A 25,046-nucleotide genomic window follows, 5' to 3' on the forward strand; every position below is an offset into this window, starting at 1 on the left:
TACACGGAGGCCAGTTCATTTGTTAACCTTCTCAATATGTTTCCTTTTTATTGTCATAATTGCTTAAATTTAGGGCTGATTTTTAAGCAGAAAAATTAACAATATTTGTTCTTTACCTGCAGTTACAGGTGCCTCTGAGCCACGTTTCAGGAACTATTGCAGTCGTGTGATAGTGTATTTGGTTATAGTAAGGATATTATTTATCATCTTTCTAAAATAAAGTCATGATTTTATTGAAACAAATAAAAAATGATTCTATTGAAACATCAATGGTAGAATTAATTACTTAATCATTTTGGCTACTCTATTTGATTTGTATATCCTTCCCATTTTACTAATGTAACATTTCAAGCATTGATGTATACAGGCTTCCTCACCCATTAAATCTTTACCCATTAAACATTTCCCTTAAGCTGATCACATTATAGCTGAATTGTTTCTATTTATAGTTAAAAAGTGCTGGTGAGTGAATTTCATGGTATAATTTTCGCCATGACACAATGAGCAATCTTCCATTTTTCACCTCATTAATTATGTCAGAATGATGTTGAGTGCATGACTCTGTGAACCTTCGGCGATCGAGGTGGAAGGTCACACTACTTCAGGGACCTTCCAGCTTGCAAGCATTTGCTGTTATATTTAATCCCAGATGCAGACCACTTCAAATGCTGTGCGCCAGGATCAACCCCTCACACTATTGTGCTGTCCATCAAACTCTGACCAAATATTGCAGAAGAAAACTCCCCACTTCCTGACAAAGGATCTTAAATCATTGTTATACCGGATGATAGAAAAAATGTAATTCCTCTCTTTGGCTGACTGCAGAAAGTGGCCATGCCACTGGACCAGCCAGCCTGGATAGAGAAAGCACCACAGATCAGTGCTGTTTCCAGCATGAAAAGGGACAGCCAGCAGTAACATAAGTCAATGATCATCTACAGTCCACAAGGTTAAGTGATACCATTCCACTCTATGCTACCTCATACTAATAGGGTTATTACTCATTCTAATTCTACCAGTGCACACACATCTCATCGAAGCTGGTGGACTAGAATCCTCAACATTGCATGCATCACATCCACTCAAGGGATCTCCCCCCCTTCAATCTGTACAACTACTCATTATTCATGCTTTTTGCACTTATTACACACTCAGTGACACCTCATCTTCTCCCCACTCATATTTTCTCCATCTGCTCTTGCGTTAACTTACATCATTCTGAAACCCTCTCTTTGTCTTATTTCAGGATAAATAGGTCCACTGCTGAGCCAAGAGGGCCAAGACAGGCAGGGGGTAGCAGGCATTCAGCTCCTCACTCCCTACAAGAAGTGGAGCTAGCTACAGAAAAACAGGTCCACTCATGCTGATGATTGACACCACCGACTCACTAATTCAGTAAGCTACTTTTCGATAAGTTTCACTTCCGTTACCCCCAGTGTTCATTCGCATTCTGTCCAAGTTTCAGTCCCTCTTTTCCAACTAATTCCCTTTCTTCACATATGTAATCGCTAGCAGCACCTGGGGAACATCCAGAAGGAAGAGGTCACAGCCTGAACCCATCTTTCATTTTCAGCTTTGAAGGAAATGCCTTTAAATCCTCTGAGGCTGCACTGGGAAGGCATTTACCTGAAGCTTCTACCAAGAGATGTTCATCTTAATGGGTACACTATCCAGATCCAGCTCAGGTATAGTCCAGTAAGCCCAAGCCTCCATGTCTCTGTAAGCGGTTGAAAGGAAAAGCCAATATTGCTGGCACACAGGGGTTTGCCAAGAAACCAGATACCTGCTCAGCCCCAGAAAGAGGATAATTTGATGATCTTAGCCAAAATGCACATACATATGCAGGAACATTAGGCAGCTGTACCAGAGGCAGTTGATAGGCTGGAATGAAAGATGGAGGAGTTTTTCAATTCCTTCACTACTGTGATGACTTCAGCATGTGAATACAAGATTGTCTTCATGGAAAGAGGGGCAGTCACGCTGAGATAGACAAATCCAATGGGATGTTCAGTGAGAGCAGAATAGATGTTCAAACCTGCACACTCTTTTTCTGCCATGGGTTCTCAGTGTCAACAGTGAGGTAAAAGGGGCATGAGGGACCTTGCCTACTCTCCACGTACTCCCACCTCTCAGAGAAGCAGAATGGTGCAAGTGTAGGCACACACAGAGAGGAGCAGTGACAAAGAAGGTACCCTTGAAGCTACTTCTTATGATACTCCAAAGGTGCTGTGCCACTCTGATCGCAAACCTTGCAGTATTGTAAGCTGAGGAGGGTGAATCTGCTTCTAGGCAAAAGGATCTCAGTGGGTATAGACTCGAGGCCTAATGGTACAAGGAGACGAATCATTAAGTCTTTCAACTCAACAGGTAAACTAAGAGCAGGCTCCTTCCATTCCAACTGTAAAAGTAGGGCCACCACTTAGAATGTAGAAGGGGAGAGAAGGAGAAGAAAAACTGCTGAGAGAACATAGGTAACCCAGATAGCTTTATTTTATTCACTCATGGAACGTGAGCATCTCTGGCTGGCAAGCATTCATTGCCATCCCTAGTTACCCTTGAGAAGGTAGTGTTGAGCTGTCATCTTGAACTGTTGCAGTCCACATGCTGTAGCTAGACCCATAATGAGTTTAGGGTGGGAATTTCAGGATCATGACCTAGCAGCAGTGAAGGAGTAGTGATATACTTCCAAGACAGGATGGTGTGTGACTTGGAGGGGAACTTGCAGGTGATGGTGTATCCATGTATCTGCTGTCCTTGTCCTTCTAGATGGAAGCTGTTGTGGGTTTGGAATGTGCTAAGGATCTTCAGTGAATTTCTTCTGTGGATCTTGTTTCAGTATCTGAAGAGTCACAAATGGTGCTGAACTTCGTGCAATCATTGACAAATATTCTCGCTTCTGACCTTATAATGAAGGGAAGATCTTTGTTGAAGCAGCTAATGATATTTGAGCCTGGGACACTGAGGAATCCCTGCAAAGATGTCCTGCAGCTGAGATGACTGATCTTCAACAACTACAACCATTCCTATGCACCAGGTATAACTCCAATCAGTAGAAAATTCACCCATTTCTCATTACTTCCAGTTTTGCCAGGATGCCTTGATGCCACTTTTGCTTGAATGTGACCTTGATGTCAAGGGCTACCACTTTCACTTCACCTCTGGAATTAAGTTATTTTTTAATCCATGTTTGAGCCAAGGCTGTCATGAGGTCAGAAGCTGAGTGACCCTGGCAAAACCCAAACTCAGCGCTAGTGAGCATGTTACACCATTGCAAATAACCAATACATTTTCACCTTCACTGTGACAATGTCTGCTGCAACATTATTATTGATATAGGACTTTTTGGATGACTCACACCTAAATGAGAGATGATGAGACTTTTCACACAACAAGGATTTAAGAAATTGCAATTGCCACCCATGGCTTATATCTCACAAGCAACTGAGTCTTTGACTTCAGAAAGCCTTATGTCAGAGATCCTTGATTCGTAATATGGAGAACTGTAACATTTGGATGGCACTGAAGTCAAAAGCAATGTCAAGAATGCCAGAGCAAGATAAACGCGGTGTCCAGAGTGGATTTACATAATCAATGATGATCTCACCCATCTCCTCATATTTATTTCCTGCATAAACAGTTCAAGAAAACCATGTGAAATTAATGTTTGGGAGATATATAGTGGGCAGCTAAGCTAGGTGGATTAGACATGGAAAATGCAGGGCTTCAAGGATAGGGTCGGGGTGGGGGGAAGAGTCCGGGTGGGATACTCTTAGGAAAGTTGATGTGGACTCGTTAGGCCCTAGGCCTGTTTCCATGCTGGACGGATTTAATGATTCTGTATCCATAGGGATGGCCTTGACCTCCCAGATATTTACCATTTCAATAAACCACCTCATTCCCTTGCTAACAATTCTGTCCTTGGCACGTCACAGACTTCAAATGAAGCTTAATGCAGGCAGGAGGCAAAATACCTCATTTCCCACTTGGGCACTTTAATTTCTTGGACTTATTATTGAGTTCTATAACTCCAGAGGATGACCTCTGTACTCTTTTTTTTCATATTTCCACCTTACCCTGGCTGTGCCTTGTTAGCTTTGCTCACAGCAGAGTTCATAAGAACCACAGGTGGAGACATTTTCTCGTTTTCACAGATAATATACACATCTGCTTTACAGATCGATGTCCCTTCTACTAGCCTTTGTCATTCACTCTGGGCACACTCACCACATGCTCTTCCTGCCTCTTTGTCATTAACAGAAAAAACAATTTTTTTATTCCGAAGAAGCATCATACCAGACTCAAAATGGTAATTCTGTTTCTCTCTCCAATGTGATGAGAGTGAGGACAAATCTAGAAAGGTCCAGTTCTGAGTCAGACAGAGCTGCTGTCATGCTCTGCTCCTTATTTGGAGCACCACTGCCCTTGGTTGCCTGGAACCGTGGTGCAGTGGGTATCACGTGGTTCCTGACTGGACGTTGGGTTTCACTGAGCCCTTGTGATGTCCAGTGTTCCTGCCTTTCTCCCTGTGGTGTTATGTCTCTTTTTCTGTTGGTGGCGATCCTTCTGCACATCTTTGTATCCTTCATGCAACTGTCTCTTCCCATTTTTCTGAGGGCCTGTGGAGGGCCAATGTAGTTCCCTTTTTTAGTTGTTCTCCACCTTTTTACATTCTCCCAATTCCTTTGTTTCCTCGTCCTCCATTGGTTTTGGCTTCTTGGATGGGATTGGATCAGTTGTTGTCCCACTGCATTGACCTCCTTTCTCTCCTCGCCAGGCTCTCTCTCCTTCTGGGTGAGATTTGTTTCAGTGCTCCTGCTGGACAATGCCACATTTCTGTTCTTTGGAGAATCCACAGCTCACATTGTCACTTCCAGCCATCTGAGTATATATTACTGCCACCCTGGTCTTGGCAGGCTTTATAGAGGTCGCCTGCTTCCCCATACAGTTAAATTGTCATGATTTGCAATTAAAAAGTGTCAGTAAGGCTGTATCCACCCTCTTCCCTGGCAGTACAGTGGCTGTGTGGCCAGCCAGCTCGCAGTCAGTCCTCAACCTTGAGATGCTAGTCTATACATATTTTATGGATTTTTGTTTTCTGCAAACCCCCACACTACTGCCAACAGCAGTAGTGCTTATTTATTCCCCAGCACCCATGTCATGTATGCCCAGGAGTAGGACACAGTGAAGAACAACAAGTGCAGAAATCTTTATTTGTATTCCACAAGCAGGAAGAGAGGAAACACCCGAGTGGTCAGAGACAAGCAGTGCCCTTCTCCTCACAGGGCAAAGTGTAAGTGATCGAAAAAAGGGGAGGCAGGAATCATATCAAAATAGAATCAGAGGGTGAAATAGAACACTCTACAACCTGTAGTGCCCACCTCTCCCTGAAAACCTTGAGGGTGTTGGTAGAAACTGCGTGCTTCCCCACAGAAAAGGGGTAGGCAATCGGCCATTAAGGCTCTATCCATTACACCTTTGCCTATTAAACAACCATCAATCAAGCCTCTATTCTTTAAACTACTGCTATTAAATCTATATCCATTAAATATTTGTCTTCCATTTATTCAATCACCATCTGATAGATGTTTGTCCATTACTCTTCCATTAAATAAATCTCTATCCAGTAAGCTTCCATCAAGAATAATTTATCTATCACACCTCCAGTGACATGTGGTTAAGTAGCATAGTGTTAATGTTACTGGTCTAATAATGCAGAGGCCTAGAAAAATAATCAGGAGAGGAGTTCAAATCCCACTATGGCAGCAGAGAAATTTAAATTCAGTTGGTTAACTAAATTCAAATCACTGATGGTGTTTATGAAAACTTCACTGTTGTAAAACTTTGGTTCCACAACATTCTTTAAGGAAAGAAATCTGCTGCCTGTTAGACCTACATGTAATTGCAGACACACAGTGTTTTCATACCAAACCCCTAGAAAAATAAATGAATTAAATTAGGTATGCTAAAGTCACCGAGTCAAACCTTGCAAAGTTTTACTTACAAATAGGAACTAGTGAGAACATTTGTGAGGAAAAAAAGGCATTGAGAAATAAAGCAGAAAGGAACACAAAACAAAACAATCACTTTCACCAGGAACAAAAGTCAGAAAATCAATCTAAAAAACTGTAGGGTCTTAAAGGAAATGGCTGCAAAGATCGCCTGTACATTGATTATAATCTTACAAAATGTGAGGTTGTCCACGTTGACAGAAAGCACCACACATTCCTGCAATAAGCCTCCAAGCATTGCAATTCCCATTTAAAGTTCTCAATTCATTTCCCATTCATAAGGATCAATTATTAAGTCTCAATTCACTGGACACTAATGATCAAACATTGACCAATAACACTCCATTCATTGAACTATTGACATTAAACCTCTATTCTTTATAGACCTTAGTAACCATTCAGCAATGAAACTCCCATTTGTTAAATGTCCAATCAATCAATCAATCTCAGTACATTTTAAAAGCTAAACTCACACCTTTAATTCTTTGTCCATTAAATTTCTATCCAACAAGCATCCATTTTAAAACTTTGTTGCTGAAATCCAATCCATTTGTTGAGTTCGGTGTATCAAAGTACTAATCAATGAGCTTCCTTCAATCACTAAACAGCAGACAGTTAAAAATGTGAGGACAATTGGATGGTGGATGATCAGCTAAAAGGTATCTGGCTAATCTGCATTGAATTGAATTGAATTTATTTATTATCATGTGTACCAAGGTACAGTGAAAAGCTTAGTCTCGCGAGCAATACAGGAAGTTCACATAGATAAGTAGCATAGATAAGTAAATAATAAGTAAATACGCAAAAATAAAAACACAGGTACAGGCAAACGTTAAGAGTTTGAGAATCCATTCAGTATTCTAACAACAGTAGGGTAGAAACTGTTTCGAAACCGGTTGGTGCATGTGTTCAGGCTTCTGTACCTTCTCCCCAGTGGTAGAGGTTGTAGAAAAACATTGCCAAGTTGGGAAGGATCTTCGAGAATGCTGGCAGCCTTTCCTTGACAATGAGCCTGGTAGATGGACTCTACAGACGGGAGGGTGGCCTTTGTGATTGTCCGGGCCAAGTTCACCACTCTCTGTAACTGTCTCTGATCTTGAATGGTACAGTTGCCATACCAGATAGTGATACATCCAGACAGAATGCTCTTGATAGCGCATCTATAAAAGTTGGCAAGAGTATTCGCCATTGCCAAATTTCCTCAGCTGCCTGAGGAAGAAGAGACAGTGTTGGGTTTTTGTAATCAGTGCAATCACATGAAGAGTCCAAGAAAGTTTGTTGTGGATGACCACTCCTTGGATCTTGACACTCTCCACTCATTCCACCTCTGTGCTGTTAATGTAAAGGGGAACATGAGTATCATCCTGCTGAAAGTCAATAATGAATTCTTTGGTTTTGCCGGCATTCAGAGCTAGGTTGTTCTCAGTGCACCATTTTTCCAGGTTTTCCACCTCCAGTCTGTAGTCTGTTTTGTTGTCATCTGAGATTTGACCAACTATGGTTGTGTTATCAGCGAACTTGTAAATGGCATTAGTCTGGTATTTGGCAATGCAGTCATGGGTAAACAGTGAGTACAGTAGGGGCAGAGTACGCACCCCTGGGGGCTCCAGTGTTGAGTGTTAGTGAAGATGAAATATTGTCCACAATCTTCAACTGATTGTGGCCGGTGGGTCAGGAATCTAAGGATCCGGTTGCATAGAGTGGGGCTTAGTCAGAGATCACAAAGTTTCACAATCAGTCTCGAGGAGATAATAGTGTTGAAGGCTTAACTGAGTCAATGAGCAGGATTCTTACGTAGCTGTACTTGGTGTCAAGATGTTCTACAGAGGAGTGAAGGGCAGGTGATATGGCATCTAACATGGATCTATTGGTCAGATAGGCAAATTGGAGTGGGTCTAGAGTAATCATACCTGTTTCTTTCACACCATATCATGAAACTATCCCGATAACTCAATCTACTTGTTAATAATGTGCTGTCTTATCAACCATATTAATCAATGTCTCATTTTACTTAGTGTTGTCATGGCTGAAATTTCAAAGACTGACCACTTCAAGATGAGAGGGCTTACAATTTAAGCACTGTAAAATATTACAAGGTAAAATACAAGTGAAAAACACTTTACTTCTCTTTGGAATTCTGACCTCACATCACAGCAACTCACTTTTCAATAATGATTATGGAAAAGCAGTGAGAAATGAGGAACTTGACTGACCATACCTCTAGCAATCTCTACCACAAAGACTTTTGTTTCACTCATTTCTGGAACACTGTTAATCACATTGCAGTCTCCCAGATTTTGCAAATTAAACAACCGAGAACCTATACCTATTTTCTGTGCTTATATCTCTGACAGATGCTGTAATCAATAGGACCGAGTCCCTGCTCTTTCATCACATATTTTCTTTCTCTTTACTTGACATTTTTCCACTTCCCTTTTAAAACTATTATGAATTATGCATTCCCTCCTGTTTCTGGTAACAATTATAACCTCTCCATTCCTTAATGGAATCTTCAATTTATTCCATCCAGTTGACCTATAAAAATTGGAAAGCAGTTCCAGGAAAGTCTCAACAGTGATCATCAGGAAGGTTAAATAAGCTAATGAAAATGAGAGAACGATATTTAACTTTGAAACAAACATATTGCAAGTTGAGAAATGCTAAAATATCCAGCCATAAAAAAAAATCAATCAATATTCATCCTCACCTGTTGGATCACCTTCATGTCTTGCTATCCTGGTAAATGAATATCTACAGTCAAGTGGGATTTTTCTTCTCAGTTTGAGTTTTCACTGTACCAATGGTGATAGTGATGATGTTTGCCCTCCCTGTGAAAACTCAGGAAAATGACATCAATGTTTCATCTCACCCAGAAAGTCTGCCTGAATATAAATTTTAGTTTGGAATTAACTTGTGATACCACCAGGCAAACAATTAACTAATTTTACAATATTTCTGTTTGTTATTTGAGCAAACCAGTCCACCTAGAGCACAACACATTCATTTCATAGACCATAACAAATAGGAACATGAATAGGTCATTTCACCCCTTGAGTCTGTTCCACCATTCAGTAGGAATCGATATTCTTGTCCACTTTTCAGCCTTCTCCTCTTCACCCTCGAGTCCTCTATTGATGAAGAATGTATCAGCCTTAAATATACACATTGTGCTCTGTGGCAAGGAGTTCCAAAAACTTACAACCCTCAGAGAAGATGTTCTTCCTCATCTCAAGTCTTAAAATGATGCCCTTTATTCTGAAATTATGCAGTCTGATCCTTGAATCTCCCATGAAGTGGTGACCTTGGATGGGTATATGAATAGGAAGAATTTAGAAGGATATGGGTCAAGTGCTTGCAAATGGAACTAGATTAATTTAGGATATCTGGTCAGCATGGATAAGTTGGACTGAAGGGTCTGTTTCAGTGCTGAAAATCTCTATGACTCTGATTCTATCCTCTCAATATTTACCTTGTTGAGCCCCTTAAGAATCCTACATGTTTCAATGAGATCACCTCTCATTCTTCAAAACTCCACAAAGTCCCAATCTGTTTAGCCCTTGTTCATATGATAATTCTTCCATTCCAGGCCTCATTATAGTGAGCCTTCTTTGAATTGCCTCCAAATAAAATATTTTAAATACTGGAATCAACATGACAGTAGGAGTATACTTAATAGGGAAATCAGGAGGGCAAGAAAAGGATGAGATAGCTTTGGCAAATAGGGTTTAGGAGAATTGAAAGGGATTTTACAAATACATTAAGGACAAAAGGGTAACTCGGGCGCGAATAGTGCCGTTCAAAGATCAGCAAGGCAGCCTTTGTGTGGAGCCGCAGGAGATGTGGGAGATACTAAATAAGTATTTTGCATTAGTATTTACTGTGGAAAAGGACATGGAAGACATAGAATGTGGGGAAATAGACAGTGACATCTTGAAAAATGTCCATATTACAGAGGAAGTGCTGGATGTCTTGAAATGCATAAAGGTGGACAAATCCCCAGGACCTGATCAGAACTCTGTAGGAAGCTAGAGAAGTTATTGCCGGGCCCTTTGCTGAGATATTTATATCATTGATGGTCACAGGTGAGGTACTAGAAGACTGGAAGTTGGCTAATGTGGTGCCACTATTTATGAAATGTGGTAAGGACAAGCCAGGGAATGATAGACCGGTGAGCCTGATGTCACTGGTGGGCACGTTGTTGAAGAGAATCCTGAGAGACAGGATTTACACGTTTTTGGAAAAGCAAGGATTGATTTGGGATCGACAACATGGCTTTGTGAGTGGGAAATCATGTTTCATTAACTTGATTGAGTTTTTTGAAGAAGTAACAAAGAGGATTGATGACAGCAGAGTGGTGGACATGATCTATATGGACTTCAGTAAGATGCCCGTGGAAGCCTGGTTAGCAAGGTGAGATCTAATGGAATACAGGGAGAACTAACCATTTGGATACAAAACTGGCTCTAAAGTAGAAGACAGAGGGTGGTGGTGGGAGGGTTGTTTTTCAGAGTGGAGGCCTGTGACCAGTGAAGTGCCACAAGGATCGGTGCTGGGTCCACTACTTTTTGTCCTTACTATAAATGATTTGGATATGAACATAGGAGGTATCGTTAGTAAGTTTGCAGATGATTCCAAAATTGGAGGTGTAGTGGACAGCAAAAAAGGTTACCTCAGATTACAAAGGGATCTTGATCAGGTGGGCCAATGGGCTAAGGATTGGCAGATGGAGTTTAATTTAGATAAATGTAAGGTGCTGCATTTTGGAAAAGCAAATCTTAGCAGGACTTATACACTTAATGGTAAGGTCCTGAGGAGTGTTGCTAAACAAAGAGACCTTGGAGCACAGGTTCATAGTCCCTTCAAAGTAGAATCGCAGGTAGATAGGATAGTGAAGAAGGCGTTTAATACACTTTCCTTTATTGGTCAGAGCATTGAGTATAGGAGTTGGGAAGTCACATTGCAGCTGTACAGGACGTTGGTTAGGCCACTTTTGGAATATTGTGTTAATTCTGGTGTCCATCCTATTGGAAGCATATTGTGAAACTTGAAAGGGTTCAGAAAAGATTTAAGCATGTTGCTAGGGTTGGAGGATTTGAGCTTTAGGGAGAGGCTGAATAAGCTGTTTTCCCTGGAATGTCAAAAGCTGAGGGATGACCTCATCAAGGTTTATAAAATCATGAGGGGCATGGATAGGATAAATCAGCAAAGTATTTTCACTGGGGTGGGGGAATCCAGAACGAGAGGGTTTATGTTTAGGGTGAGAGGGCAAAGATATAAAAGGGACCGACAGGGCAACGTTTCCCATGCAGAGGATGGTGCGTGTATGGAATGAGCTGCCAGAAGAAGTGGTGGAGGCTGGTACAATGTCAACATTGACTGGGCACCTGAAAGGGTCTATTTCCATGTTGGAAATAGATTACTTTCAGTGTGGAAACAGGCCCTTCGGCCCAACAAGTCCATACCGACCCACCGAAGCGTAACCCACCCAGACCCATTCCCCTACATTTACCCCTTCACCCAACACTACGGGCAATTTAGCATGGCCAATTCACCTAAACTGCACATTTTTGGACTGTGGGAGGAAACCGGAGCACCCGGAGGAAACCCACACAGACATGGGGACAATGTGCGAACTCCACACAGTTAATTGCCTGAGGCAGGAATTGAAACCGGGTCTCTGGCGCTGTGAGGCAACAGTGCTAACCACTGTGCCACCGTGCTGCCCACATGTTGTACACGTCTACCACTCTATGCTCACAGTACTCCAGATATGGTCACACCAGCACCTTATACAGTTGCAATAGGACTTCCCTACCCTTATACGCCAACCTTCTTGAAGTAAGAATCAACATTCCATTTACCTTCCAGATTATCTGTTGCACCTGTTTGCTGTTTTTTTTAATTTTATGCACAGATATCCTCAAGTCCCTTTGTGTTGCAGCTTTCTCCCCCATTTAATGAATACTCTGTTTTCCCTTTCAACATGAACAACTTCAGAACTTTTCACATTCTACTCCATTTGATTTATGTCCACTATCAAGATATGTCTGCAAATGTTGTATCCCTCTTGCAACCTGCCTTTCTACCTATTTTTGTGTTGTCTGTAAATTTGGCTATAGTACATCTGCTTTCTTTTTCCAAGTTAAAATGATCTACTGCAAACAGACCTACATTGTTGTGGTACCAGTACTGATACTTGTGGAGCCCAACCAGTTAGAGACCTGAAGAAGAACATCTTATCCTTACTCACCGTTGCCTGCCACAGAGTCATAGATTTATATAGCATAGAAATAGAGCCTTTAGTCCAACTTGTCCATTCTAACCAGATATCCTATCCTTGCCCTCACAGTGTTATAAACCTTTCCAAGGTTGCTCCTTCGTCTCCAACACTCCAAGGAAAAAATTGTCGCAGCCTATTCAGCCTCTCCTTGTGGCTCAAATCACTCCCATTATCCAGTTTTCTCTCTGTGCCAATATACTACTATCTCCAAGGTCCTCTTATAACTTAACCTTTGTAAGATACATTGTCAAACCTCTTCTGGAAGTCCAAGCACAACACATCTACTGATCTTGAAAAAACCCACTAAATTAGGCATCCATGATTTCCCTTTCATGAAGCCATGCTGACTGCTTGATTAGATGATGAATTGCCAAATGTGCTACTACTTCTTTAATCATCTGCAGTATTTTTCTTTTCTGCCAAGGATCATTCCAAGGTTGTGATTGTCTCTCATATAGAATGTAAGGTTAAAACATTGTTGCAATCTTTTTTGTTGTAATTAAGTACAAGTCACAGAAACCAGCTTTCAGTCATGTATTTCAAGTAAAGGTGGTACAAAAAGTCAGGCCTATTGGACATCTTCAGCTTGTCCTACATGCTACTGTGATTTTAAAAAAAGTATACTCCAATTCCAAATGCAGAGACAGACATGCCATTCCTGTGGTTATTAGCTTATGCCATAGAGTGTGGGTTCATTTGGCAAAGTTGGGATCCTGATGAGTACAAACATGCCAGACACCACAGACAGCGGAGCCAATTCAGTATAAATAGAGCAGCATTAGGTGTCCTATCAGTTTTGCTGTCTTGAACACTCCAGTGGAGACTTAAGTAGTTGCAGAAAACTCCAAGAAGCATAGAACTCACCATCCAATAGGACAACAACGCAAAATCCAGCTGAAGAATCTTTGTAGAACTATAGTTTCCTCCATATATAAATATGTCAAACAGTCTTCAATTCGCTGTTGATCTGCCAGACATATAACATGAAATTGGTTTTGAAAAGATTTACACTGCTAGGTGCCCAAACTAAATTCCAACACGTTGTCTAAGGTAGCAAATAGTCTGAAATACTGAACTCCCAGCTCTAATTAAAACCAAACTGTTTGGATTCTCCAGTTAACTACTTGTCTGTACCACTCACTGACTGTTCAGATTCCAGTTGACCAAATCAGTGGGGCATTCTTTCATTTGAATCTATTTCAGCCTGATTTACATTTAAAGTTACCATTTACTTTCAAATTGCCTTTGACAAATGTTTCAATGGTTGTGTGATGGTAGGTAGTGTACACTGCAATCTGTTACTTTTCAATATATATTACAACCATTGTTTTGCAGGTACATTATAGTCTTTAAATATGATTACAGCCTTTATTATGTGAGTGACTTTACAGTTCTTGTGTTATTTCACAATATATGCATGACTTGTTACATGTAGTAATTTTCAATATCATGTTTGGTCCATTTTGGCAGATTATGGTATAATTTGGCCATTAAATGTTCTGTAATGGGGAATAAAGTTAATGATAAAGAGAGTGGGGCAAAATACAAGGAAGGTGCAGAAGGAATGTAGAGTATGGCTTGTGGATAAAGTTTGAAAGAGCAACCAAGTCAACAGATTAGATTATGGCAGTATTGCATTCCAGACTAAAAAGTCTGGTGCATCGACCTTCTTCCCTAAGGACTGTGGATCTCCTGTCTCCGAAACCAAAAAACTGTCTAAAGCTCCTGTCTTCACTTTCTTAGAATGCTGGCAGTATCTTTGCTCTTTCCAGTGTCATCTGCAGTTTTTGTGTCTTTCTTCTAGAAGCTGTCTGGTGCTCCTGACCATGATAAAAATGTAGTGATGAGAAATCTGTTTTGAAAAAAAGTCAAATTGAACTCAAAATGATTACTACTTTTCTGTTTCCATAAATGCTGCTCGACCTGCTGAGTTTATTCAGCATTGTTTTTATTTCTGATCTCCAGCAATCACAGTATTTTGCTTTAAATTTGGTCTTTCTAATTCCTTGGAATTGCTGTGTTCTCTCATCTTCTCTCTCTGGAGAATGTCTGGATCTCGTGTCCTCGACTGACAGCGCACCTAGTGATTCTGCATCCATTCCTTGATGCTTGTCCGGTTTGAACATTGCACCTTCTTATGTAGGGGTGAACAGTGTACAGACAATGTATTAGAGATGGTCATGTCTTTCTGTCAGTAGTTAGGTAAGGAGATATGAAAAGCAATTCAGCCTGGAAATTTCCTTGATAATCCTGTGATCTAATTTAGCTCTTTTAAACACTGCTTCATTGATTTCCATTGATCAATCCTGTCATGTCTTGCAGTTGTCTTCTGCAATGGGTGTAGCTGCTATTAAAACTGCTTCAGTATCCTAATTGCATTTAATCAGACCGCAAGTTGTACTCAAGAACAGCAGAAAAGGATTCTTGCAAAGCTGCAGATTTTTGGTTTATAAATGGAATACTGACAGGCAAACATATATATTGGCAAGGCATGAGGTTGGGAGGGGAATGTATCACACGCAAAACATTGTAATAAATTTAATTTACATAGTGCCTTCTGTACAATTACTGCTGATACATATTCCCATTGTGTAAAGCTCAAGTCCAGGTGCAAAAACTCAAAATGAGTTTATCAAAATGAACTCTAGCCCTGAATGTGCCTGGATTAATTATCAGAATGTGTTTGTAACAGAATGGTATGTAAGAGGTATATACAGAGTTTCTCAGAATACCTCAGCTGTGACGATAGGGTTACAGGTCCTACAGCAATGTAGAAATAGTAGAGTAATAGAGAGAGCATTACTTTAACAAAGTTAGAAGAGTTACAGTAACATAGATAGGAAAGGAATACAGTAGCCAAAATTGTTAGAAGAAAGAAGCATTACAGTGTTATGGATCAGACCAAAGCCCTTCAAAATATATTAAAAAGATAGCCTGGACCCTAACTTTTTCTTAATTTAAAAGGCAAGTGTAAGGGATTGGGTTCCAGGTGCAATCCACTGGTCAAACTAATTGACTGGAATCAGAATCCCTACAGTATGGAAGCAGGCCTTCAGCCCATTGAATCTGCACACCCTCCAAAGAGCATCTCACCCAGACTCACCCCCAACCCTATCCCTGTAACCCTGCATTTCCCATAGCTAATCTACATAGCCTACACAATCCTGGACACTATGAAGCAATTTAGCATGGCCAATCCACCTAACCTGCATATATTTGGACTGAGAGGGGAAACTGGAGCACCTGGAAGAAACTCACGCAGATACAGGAACACTTTATTTTTACACTAGTGTTAAAAAAAAACACAGGCAAAATAAAAGAATTTGCTCAACTGCATTGAAATGCTTAACAAAATAATATATTTACTACTAATTAACTATTCCAATATAGTAACATCCAATAATCACACCCTTGTCAAAGGCAAATTCAGTAAAATAGTTTGTCTCACATGTAATTCTAGCAGCTTTTATCTGTAAGTGAGAGAAATAAGAGCTTCCACATTCAGCTTCAAGATCTAGCAATGGCAGAAAGCTAAAACTAAGAATCCTGGTTCTGTGGGAATTTGACCCCACCTGTTCAGGCTGCTTCTAATGTTCCAGCTTTTTAAAAAAAAAACCCAAGGCCTCACAAACTGTTTACTTTGTTGTCTTTAAGCAGACCACTCGATATTGGTTTCAACTTCTTCATTTTAAAAAAAAAGGACAAAATACACCTCTTAAAGTCATTGTATTGTCAGAACAGGAACATGGAGAAAGAAGCTTCATAATGAGAGAGGGGTTACACAGCAACAACTTATTTCTGTAGTCCCTGTATAACCATCAAATGTACCAAGCCAAGAAAATGAATTATTAAATATAGAACATAGAACATAGAGAACATAGAACAATACAGCACAGAACAGGCCCTTCGGCCCACGATGTTGTGCCGAACTTCTAACCTAGATTAAGCACCCATCCATGTACCTATCCAAATGCCGCTTAAAGGTCGCCAATGATTCTGACTCTACCACTCCCACGGGCAGCGCATTCCATGCCCCCACCACTCTCTGGGTAAAGAACCCACCCCTGACATCTCCCCTATACCTTCCACCCTTCACCTTAAATTTATGTCCCCTTGTAACACTCTGTTGTACCCGGGGAAAAAGTTTCTGACTGTCTACTCTATCTATTCCTCTGATCATCTTATAAACCTCTATCAAGTCACCCCTCATCCTTCGCCGTTCCAACGAGAAAAGGCCGAGAACTCTCAACCTATCCTCGTACGACCTACTCTCCATTCCAGGCAACATCCTGGTAAACCTTCTCTGCACCCTCTCCAAAGCTTCCACATCTTTCCTAAAGTGAGGCGACCAGAACTGCACACAGTACTCCAACTGTGGCCTAACCAAAGTCCTGTACAGCTGCAACATCACTTCACGACTCTTGAATTCAATCCCTCTGCTAATGAACGATAATACTCCATAGGCCTTCTTACAAACTCTATCCACCTGAGTGGCAACCTTCAAAGAACTATGTACATAGACCCCAAGATCCCTCTGTTCCTCCACCTGACTAAGAACCCTACCATTAACCCTGTATTCCGCATTCTTATTTGTTCTTCCAAAATGGACAACCTCACACTTGGCAGGGTTGAACTCCATCTGCCACTCCTCAGCCCAGCTCTGCATCATATCTAAGTCCCTCTGCAGCCGACAACAGCCCTCCTCACTGTCCACAACTCCACCTATCTTCGTATCATCTGCAAATTTACTGACCCACCCTTCGACTCCCTCATCTAAGTCATTAATAAAAATTACAAACAGCAGAGGACCCAGAACTGATCCCTGCGGAACTCCACTTGTAACTGGGCTCCAGGCTGAATATTTACCATCTACCACCACTCTCTGCCTTCGACCGGTTAGCCAGTTTTCTATCCAATTGGCCAAATTTCCCTCTATCCCATGCCTCCTGACTTTCTGCATAAGCCTACCATGGGGAACCTTATCAAATGCCTTACTAAAATATAGTTTAATATTGAGGTATACAAGAAGAAATTAGAATATTTAATTTAAAAAAACTTTGTCAATAAAAAGATAAGCTTTGAGGAGTGTAAAGGAGGAAAGAGAGGTACAAGAAAGTAAATGCAGAATTTTAAGCCTCGGGAGCTGAAGTAACAGCTGCCAATAGTGAAGCAATTAAAATCCAGGATACTCAAAAGGCCAGAATGGATGTACAGGAATTAAGGAGACTGGACTATATTTCTGAGGTAAGGAGGCGTGAGGCCATGAGGGACTTTAAAACAAGACTATTTTTAATATTTGGGTATTGCGTGACTGAGAACTAAATGTTAATCATCGAGTACAGCAATGATGGCTGAATGGGATTTGGTGGCTGAGTTTTGAACAACTTCCAAGATAATGGACGGCCAGACAGAAGGCAGCCAAATCTAAACTGGGATGGTAATGTCTGAAGTTAATAGTCAATGATACGAGGAACTCATTGAGTGTATTCTGGACAGTTATCTAGAACAATATGTGCTGAATCCAACAGGGACCAGGTGATATGTAATGAGGCAGGTTTAATAAATTATCTCAATGTAAAAAATCCCCTCAGAAAGCATCACCATAACACAGTAGAAATTAGCATTCAGCTTGAGAGGTCGGAACTTGGTGTGGTGTACTAAGCTTAAATAGGGTAATTACAAAGGAATGAGTACACAGCTGGCTGGAGTGGACTGGGAAAGAAATTCAGCAGCAAAGATAATAGCAGATGTTTAAGAAAATAGTTTTATGGCCCACAGCAAAGACATATTGCAGTGAGAAAGAATGATTCTCGGAAGGGGAGAAGCCAATATTGATTGACTAGGGAAATTAGGGATAAAATCAAATGTAAACAAAAAAAAACATAGAATGTGCCAAAGATTAGTTGTGAGCCAGAGAATTGGGAAAGTTAAAAAAACATCACAAAAGACAACCAAAAAAAGTTTTTAAAGTGAGAAAATAAATTGAGAGTAAACTTGGAAGTAGTATCTCGACGGACAATAAAGCTTCTTCAAATACAGGCAGTCCCTGGATTGCAAACAGATTCTATCCTTGAGACCATTCAGAAATTGATTTATATGCATGTAGGCATACAATGCAAGACAATGTAAGATAGCCATTCCCAAATATTTGGAAATACTCATACATCAATATTTAAAGTTACATTTTTGCGTGGATTACATTTGTAAGTACAGGCATTCCTTACTCAGACATTTAGAAGTCAGACAGCCCCATTTATAAAAGGAATAGAGAAGCAAAACTAGACACAAGCCCCTCAGAAGAATGAGGCTATAGAAATAAAAATGGTGAATCAGGAAATAGCAGAGGAGTTGAATAAATATTTTGGCGTCTTTACATTAGACTAAACTGACAGCATTTCAAAATTGGTAAATATTTAAATGGAACAAAGAAGAGAGGAAATAAATACAGGAAATATCATTAAAGGGAAAGTGCTAGAGAAACTTATGGCGAATGGCCATTAGGTTCTCTAGACCTGATAATATGCATCCTAGGATATTAGAGGAAGTAGCTACAGAGGATCCTTAGATTCTGGAAAAGTTCTAAAGGATTGGAAAACTGCAAATGTAACATACCGAATTATAAAAGGGAGGGAGATTCAGGTAAAAACAGATAACTACAGCTTAGTGTCTCTTATTGGGAAAATGTTGGAGTCTCTTATAAAGGATGTAATAGCATAGGATCTAGAAATGCATAATATGATTAGCAGAGCAAGCATGGCTTCCTGAAGGGGAACTCATGCCTGACAAATTTACTTGACTTCTTTGAGGACATAACAAGTAGGATAGACACAGGGAAATCAGAGAGCCTAAACTTTTTTTGGTTTTCAGAAGGCATTTGATAAGGTACCAGACACTATGCTACTTAATAAGAACCTGTGGTGATGGAGGTTGTTTGTGAGCATGGACAGAGAATTGACTAACTAAAAGACTGAAATGGGGTGGTGGGGGGTGTGAGGGTCGGGGTCACTTGCAGGATAGCAGTCTAAAACTAGTGGTGTGCCATGGGGATCAGTGCTTGGGCCACAATTATTTTTCATATATTTTAATGACCTTGGATGAGGAAAGTGAATGTACTACAGCCAAGTTTGCAGGTATCACGGAAATAGCTGGGAAAGTAGACAGTGTGGATGATTGTCTGCAGAGGAATATAGATAGGATAAGCAAGTGGCCAAAAAACTTGATAGATGGAATAAAATATGGGAAAGTGAGGTTATGCACTTTGACAAGAATTGAAGAGTTGAATATTATTTAATTGAAGAAATACTGCAGAAAATTGCAGGACAAAGGAAGTTGGGAGTCCTCGTGCATCACAAAAAGCTAGCATCCAAGTTCAATGGGTTAGAGGGAAGGCAGTCAGCATATTGGCAATTATTACAAAGAAAATGAATACAAAAGTACAATGGTGTTTCTAAAGTATACAAGGTACAAGTCATACCACAAGTGGAATTCTGTGAACAGTTTTAGGCCCCTTAGCGAAGGAAAGATATACTGACATTGGAAGCAGCCCAGAAACGAATCGTTAGGCCGATAAGAGATATGGAGGGATTATAGCACAGTGGAGTAAATTGGGACTGTACTCGTTGGAATATAGAAAAATGAGGATTAATCATACTGAAATATATGCGATTCTTAGTAGACTTAACAGGAGAGATGCTGAAAGGTTATTTCCTCTTGCTGAGATATTTGTATCATCGATAGTCACAGATGAGGTGCTGGAAGATTGGAGGTTGGCTAATGTGGTGCCACTGTTTAAGAAGGCTGGTAAGGACAAGCCAGGGAACTATAGACCAATGAGCCTGACGTCGGTGGTGGGCAGGTTGTTGGAGGGAATCCTGAGGGACAGGATGTACATGTATTTGGAAAGGCAAGGACTGAGTAGGGATAGTCAACATGGCTTTGTGCGTGGGAATTCATGTCTCACAAACTCGATTGAGCTTTTTGAGGAAGTAACCAAGATGATTGATGAGGGCAGGGCGATAGATGTGATCTATATGGACTTCAGTAAGGGGTTCAACAAGGTTCATGGGAGACTGATTAGCAAGGTTAGATCTCATGGAATACAGGGAGAACTAGCCATTTGGATACAGAACTGGCTCAAAGGTAGAAGACAGAGGGTGGTGGTGGAGGGCTGTTTTTCAGACTGGAGACCTGTGAACAGTGGAGTGCCACAAGGATCAGTGCTGGATCCTCTACTTTTTGTCATTTACATAAATGTTTTGGATGAAAGCATAGGAGGTACAGTTAGTAAGTTTGCAGATAACACCAAAATTGGAGGTGTAGTGGACAGCGAAGAGGGTTACCTGATTACAACAGGATCTTGACCAGATGGGCCAATGGGCTGAGAAGTGGCAGATGGAGTTTAATTCAGATAAATGCGAGGTGCTGCATATTGGGAAAACAAATTTTAGCAGGACTTATACACTTAATGATAAGGTCCTAGGGAGTGTTGCTGAGCAAAGAGACTTTGGAGTGCAGGGACATAGCTCCTTGAAAGTGGAGTCGCAGGTAGATAGGATAGTGAAGGTGTTTGGTATGCTTTCCTTTATTGGTCAGAGTATTGAGTACAAGAGTTGGGAGGTCATGTGTGGCTGTACAGGATATTGGTTAGGCCACTGTTGGATTATTGCGTGCAATTCTGGTCTCTTTCCTATCAGGAAGATGTTGTGAAACTTGAAAGGGTTCAGAAAAGATTTACAAGGACATTGCCAGGGTTGGAGGATTTGAACTGTTGGGAGAGGCTGAACAAGGCTGGGGCTGTTTTCCCTGGAGCATCGGAGGCTGAGGAGTGACCTTATAGATGTTTACCGAATTCTGAAGGGCATGGATAGGGTAAATAGGCAAAGTCTTTTCCCTGGGGCTGGGGAGTCCAGAACTAGAGGGCAAAGGTTTAGGGTGAGAGGGGAAAGATATAAAAGAGACCTACGGGGCAACTTTTTCACACAGAGGATGGTACGTGTGTGGTATGAACTGACAGAGGAAGTGGCAGAGTGTGGTACAATTGCAACATTTAAGAGGCATTTGGATGGGTGTACTTGGAGGGATATGGGCCTGGTGCTGGCAGGTGGGACTAGATTGGGTTGGGATGTCTGGTCGACATGGAAGGGTTGGACCGAAGGGTCTGTTTCCATGCTGCACATCTCTGACTCTGTGGTCGCACCACATGTCCTAGGCCTATTTTTGTACCATTAGCACAGTTGGAGACATTTTACTCTGCCCCTTGGCCAAGCTATTAATATATGTAGTAAATAACATAGGCCCTAAGACTGACCCTGTGGCACTTCATTGGTTAGGATTTTGTAACCTGACAAAAGACCCAATAATTCTGACTCTGCCTTCTGTCTCTTACCCAATTTTCAATCTATTCTAATACATTACCTCCAAGACTGTAGGCTCCTATCATGTGCCATAACCTTCTATGAGAAAGTGAGGACTGCAGGTGTTGGAAATCAGAGTTAAGAGTGTGGTGCTGCAGGTCAGGCAACATCCGAAGAGCAGGGGAATCGACGTTTCAGGCACAATCTCTTCATTAGGAATGAGGCTTATTAGCCGGGGGGGCTGAGAGAAGGTAGCTAAGAATGCAATAGGTAGCTGAAGGTGGGTGGGAAGGTGATATGTTAGAGTGGAGGGTGGAGCAAATAGATGGGAAAGATGATGGACAGGTCAAGAGGGTGGTGCCAATTTGGAGGCTTGGGATGGGGATAAGGTGGCGGGGGGGGGGGGGGGGGGGGGAGGGGAATTGAGGAAATTGGTAAAATCCACAACAATCCCTTGTGGTTGCAGGGTCCCAAGGTGGAAGGCGAGGCATTCTTCCTCCAGGTGTTGAGAGATTAGGGTTTGGAGATGGAGGAGGCCCAGGACCTGCATGCCATGGGTGGAGTGGGAGGGGGAGTTGAGGTGTTCAGACACAAGGCGGTGGGGTTGGTTGTTGCTGGTGTCCCACAGATGTTCTCTGAATTGATCTGCAAGTTGGCATCCTTTCTTCCAGATGTAAAAGAGACCATATCGGGTGCAACAGATACAGTAGATGACATTAGCGGAGATCCAGGTATCTCCAGCGACCAACTAATCACAGACATCTACTACAAACCCACAGACTCCCACAGCTACCTGGGCTGCACCTCCTCCCACTCTGCCTCCTGTAAAAACACCATACCTTATTCCCAATTCCTCTGCCTCTCCTGCACCTGTTCCCAGGACGACCGATTCCACCACAGAAAATTCCACATGGCCTCCTTCTTCAAGGACCGCAATTTCACCTCCCACGTGGTCAACAATGGTCTCCAGCACATCTCTTCCACTGCCCGTGCCTCCACCCTTGAACCCCACCCTTCGCAACACAACAAGGACAGAACCCCCACCACCCACCCTCCATCCCGGTCCTCACATTCCACCCCACCAACCTCCGTATACATCGCATCATCCTCCACTACGTCTGCCACTTACAAACAGACCCCACCACAAGGGATATATTTCCCTCCCCACCCATATCAGCGCTCCGGAGAGACCATTTCCTCCCCGACTCTCTTATCAGATCTATGCCCCCACCATCCCTCACCCCACTTCCAGCACCTTTCCCTGCCACCTCAGGAAGTGCAAACCCTGCGCCCACACCTCCCCCCTCACCACTGTCTAAGGCCCTGAAAGAATCCTTCAATACCCCACAGAAATTTACCTGTACCCTCACTAATGTAATCTACTGTATCCGTTGCACCTGGTATGGTCTCCTGTACTTCTGGGAAAAAGGAAGCCAACTTGCAAATTGTTTTAAAGAACATCACGGGACACCCACACCAACTAACCCCACTGCCCTGTAGCTGAACATTTCAACTCTCCCTACCATTCCATTCATGACATACAGGTCCTGGGCTTCCTCCATCACCAAATCCTAACCACCCAACACCAGGAGGAAGTACGCCTCATCTTTTGCCTTTCGACCCTACAACCACACGGGATTAATGTGGATTTCACCAGTTTCCTCATTTCGCTTCCCCCACTTTATCACAGTCCCAAGCCTCCAACTAGGCACCACTCTCTTGACCTGTCCATTGTCTTTCCCATCTACCCTCAACTCCGACCTACCATCTTCCCACCCACCTACACCTACCTACTTCATTCTCAGTTACCTTCCCTCTAGTCCCACCCCCTTCTAATTTATCTCTCAGCCACACACACCCCCAGCCCACAAGTCTCATTCCTGATGAAGGGCTTATGCCCGAAATGTCGATTTTCCTTCTCCTCAGATGTTTCCTGATATGCTGGGCTTTTCCAGCACCACACTCTTGACTATTACCTACTATATCCAGAAGACACCTTATCAAATGCCTTTTGGAAGCCCAAAATACTGCATCTTCCAATTCTTCTTTATCAACTCTGTTTGTGATATTCTCAAACAGCCAGCAAATTTGGTAAACATGATTTCCTTTTCACATAACCATGTCGACTCTGTGCTAACCTTTTCGAAATGTACTGCTTTTTATTTAAAAATAACACCCTCTGGCATGTTCCCAAAGACAGTTGTTAGCTAACTGGGCGATAGTTTCCTGCTTTCTTTCTCCCTCTCTCCTTCAACAAGGGTGTCACATTGGCAGGTTTCCAATCCACTGGCATCCTTTCAGAAATGCAGTGAGATCTTGAATAGATTGACCAATGCCTCAACCATTTCTATAGACACCTCCTTTATAAAACCCCTTAGATGCAGGTCAGTAGATCCTGGTAACTTGATCATTAGTTTGTGAAATACACTGTCCCTAGTGATACGGTTACTTTTCCTCCCCTGAGTACTTTGCTTTTTTTGATATCTTTGGGATGCTTATAGTATCTTTCACCGCAAATATTAATACAAAATATTGGTTTAAATTATCTGCCATTTCCCTGTTCCCAGTTATCAATTTCTCTGTCACAACTTCCAAAAGTCCTTCACTACTTTTGCTCACTTTCTTTTTATACCTGTAGAACATCTGTTTGTTTTTATGTAGCGCTTGCCAGTTTTACTTTTAGAATTGATTTTCTCCATTTTACTCAGCTTTTTAGTCTTCTGCTGGTTCCTAAAATAAAGTCCCAGTCATTTGGCTTCACTGATAATATTTTTTTCAGTCCGCTTCATCCAACAGTATTTTTCTGCCTGTGTAATTGCCTGTATTTGAAGTCACTGGTCTGAGACACAAATTGCTGTCTCTCAAACAGAGTTGTAATGTTTGTAGAATACGGAAAGAGGCCCTTTGGCCAATCTTGTCTGCACCAATCATCAAACATCTACATTTTCTAATCCCATTTTCCGATACTTGGCCTGTAAGCTTCCATGCCTTGGCATTTCAAGTGCTCATCTAAATAGCCCGTAACTGTCTTAAGCATTCCAGTTTCTGCTACCCTTTCAGATAGTGATTTTCAGAAACTTACAACCATCTGGTTAAAAAAGATTTTCCTCAAATCGAATCAACCTGTTGCTCCTTACTTTTAAATAGTTTGTGACCCCTCGAGTAAAAGAGAAAGATTTCTCCCCATCTACCTCAGAACTTAATACATTTATAAGACCAAAGAAATAAGAACAGGAGTAGGCTATTCAGCCTTCAAGATTAGAGTGGTGCTGGGAAAGCACAACAGGTCAGGTAGCATCCATCGAGCAGGAAAATCAACGTTTTGGGCAGGAGCCCTTCAAAGGCTCCTGCCCGAAAAGTCAGTTTTCCTGCTTCTCAGATGCTGCCTGACCTGCTGTGCTTTTC

The 25,046-nt window shown here is 41.7% G+C and overlaps 1 long non-coding RNA gene across 1 annotated transcript in view; it reads right to left on the reverse strand.

Annotated features, from left to right (window-relative positions):
* Window positions 1-25,046, reverse strand: part of LOC140465092 (uncharacterized) — a 959,861-nt gene that overhangs the window by 78,283 nt on the left and 856,532 nt on the right. The gene's annotated exons all lie outside the window — the stretch shown is intronic.

Source organism: Chiloscyllium punctatum, chromosome 41, assembly GCF_047496795.1.
Source record: "Chiloscyllium punctatum isolate Juve2018m chromosome 41, sChiPun1.3, whole genome shotgun sequence".
In the NCBI taxonomy this organism is placed as follows: Eukaryota; Metazoa; Chordata; class Chondrichthyes; order Orectolobiformes; family Hemiscylliidae; genus Chiloscyllium; species Chiloscyllium punctatum.